Source organism: Bos taurus, chromosome X (assembly GCF_002263795.3).
Source record: "Bos taurus isolate L1 Dominette 01449 registration number 42190680 breed Hereford chromosome X, ARS-UCD2.0, whole genome shotgun sequence".
In the NCBI taxonomy this organism is placed as follows: Eukaryota; Metazoa; Chordata; class Mammalia; order Artiodactyla; family Bovidae; genus Bos; species Bos taurus.
In genome coordinates, this window is record NC_037357.1 from 106,267,199 (window position 1) to 106,269,777 (window position 2,579).

The 2,579-nt window shown below is 40.0% G+C and overlaps 1 non-coding gene across 1 annotated transcript; it reads right to left on the reverse strand.

Annotated features, from left to right (window-relative positions):
* Window positions 1-1,998: 1,998 nt before the first annotated feature.
* On the reverse strand, window positions 1,999-2,071 carry TRNAG-CCC (transfer RNA glycine (anticodon CCC)). Its single transcript has one exon. It is a non-coding gene; the product is annotated as a tRNA-Gly (tRNA).
* Window positions 2,072-2,579: the final 508 nt, after the last annotated feature.

Consider the following 2,579-nt stretch of genomic DNA (forward strand, 5'->3'; position numbering starts at 1 on the left):
GACATTACTTTGCCAACAGAGGTCTGTATAGTAAAAAATGCTTTTTCCAGTAGTCATGTATAGATGTGGGAGCTGTACCATAAAGAAGGCTAAGCACTGAAGAATTGATGCTTTTGAACTATGTTGCTGGAGAAGACTCTTGACAGTCCCTTGGACTGCAAAGAGATCCAACAAGTCCATCCTAAAGGAGATCAGTCCTGGGTGTTCATTGGAAAGACTGATGTTGAAGCTGAAACTCCAATACTTTGGCCATCTGATGTGAAGAGCTGACTCATTTGAAAAGACCCTGATGCTGGGAAAGATTGAGGGCAGGAGGAGAAGGGGATGACAGAGGATAAGATGGCTGGATCGCATCACCAAGTCAATGGACATGAGTTTGAGCAAACTCTGAGAGATGACGCAGGACAGGGAAGCCTGGCATGCTGCAATCCATGGGGTTGCCAGAATGAGACACGATTGAACAATAACAAATTATCAGTACCTCAGAGTCACCTGAACACTCGTGCCTGACCTCCCCTTCCTCTAATCAATCTAGAATTACTCACAGTGCAAATGCATATTACTTATTCTCTTGCTCTCACTCTATATGTTTAACATCAATTACCTGTTTTTCATTTTAGCTTATTTAGTAGTGTATGAATATAATACTCCTCCAACATATTTTTCTGTGTGTGTTTTTTGAACTTCATACTGATGCATGCAGCTGCTGTACTGTTTTTCTGTTGTATAAGATTCCAGTGCATCTTCTTCCAATGAATAAATTAGTCCTTTCTCCCATGGAAGCCCCTTGGGCCGATTCTAGTTTTTGCTTTTAGGAGCAATGCTGCTCAGGACATTCTGTAAGCATGGTTTAGTGCTTCTTTGTGACCATTACATGCGAAATACTGGAACTGTGGGTTATTAACTAGGCTCTTGTTTATTTTATTGAACATACCAAACTGTTCTCCCCCGATGCTGTGTGAAGTTGAGTATGAGTTACTCCAGTGCTTCATGAACACTTGGTATTTTCCAAATGTTTAATTTTTACAGTTTTCTGTGAATGTTTAGCATATAGCCTGGCATAGTGAAACCAGCAGACTGTCAGAATAGTGATATTGTAACATCATTCTATTTCTGTTTACTCAGCAGAGCCGTGAAAATTTGGGACTCATTCCATATATACAGCAGCACAGCTTTCAACCTAGAAAGTGACAGAGAGTGAGTCTGTGTGGAAATACGAAATTATCTGAGGCTAGTACAGCCTATTGGGGTTCCCTGGTAGCTCAGTGGTAACGAATCCACCTGCCAAGCAGGTGACACAGGTTTGATCCCTGGATTGAGAAGATCCCCTGGAGAAAGGCATGGCAACCCACTCCAGTATTCCTGCCTGGAAAATCCCATGGACCGAGAAGCCTGGAGGGCTACAGGCCATGGGGTTGCAGAGCGTCAGATGCAATTTAGCGACTGAACATGTTACAGCATGTTACATTGAATATTCCTACCTGAAGGGACCATTGCCAGAAGACAGCATAAATACACTATCCAGAAGCGGGAATAAATATTTAGTAACACTGTCCTGGTCAAAGATTGTAGAGAGTGCTTTAATATTATCCTGCACAATCTAGTTTTAAGACAGAGCTCAATTGTATTCTAAAAGCTGGATGTCTCATAAAATTCAAACATGTTCTTCTCACCTATATTAATACCTGTAAGGAGAATGTTAAAAGACGAAAATGTGTTTCAGTCTGGTCTGGAAAAAATAAAAAGGTTTCAGTTGAGTCTTTTCAATATTAAATAACTTTTTTGCCACTTTAATGTAAAGAAAGGTTGATAAATATGCTACTAACAGTTAAGGCCTCTTCTACAATAATTTATTTCAAAAGTGTATTTATCCCATTCAAGAGACATGTGAATGATCTTTGCAGTACCCCTTTTCTGTTGTTTTTTTTTTTTTGATTTGGCTGTGCCGGGTCTTAGTTGCAACATTCAATATCTTTAGTTGCAGCACGTGGAATCTAGTTCCTTGACCAGGGATTGAACCTGGGCCCCCTGTATTGGGAGTGCAGAGTCTTATCCACTGGACCACCAGGGAAGTCCCTGTAGGGTCTGTTAATAAATGCTTTAGAACAGGTCCACAGCACATTATTAGCACCTGCTTCAAACATGGAGAAGGTAGACAAAAATAATTAAGGCTCCTATGAATCTCTTAGAATCTGTGTTCTCATTATTCAAGTTTCTTAAATCATTCATACATGTTACCTCAATTTAAAACACATCTTCCATTTCTCATTCAGATTTGCCCTCAAGTAGGACTAGAACAAATGTGCAACACTTAACCCGGAGTGAGCAGCAGGCATAGAACTGTCAGGGGCAGTGGTAACAAAATTCCTAGAGCAGTACGTGTCACTGAAGCCTAGAATGATCTGGTATTAATTTTAGACAGATTTTAAGTATGAGATGTAGTGTAACCAAGTTTCTGACAGATAATTTTCTGCTCCACCTTTCAAATTAATGTACTGATGCTAAAACTTGCTTGGAAATGAATTTTACTTGTCATCAGAGATGTAGAAAATTCCAACCACATGTGGCATTTTCCTCCT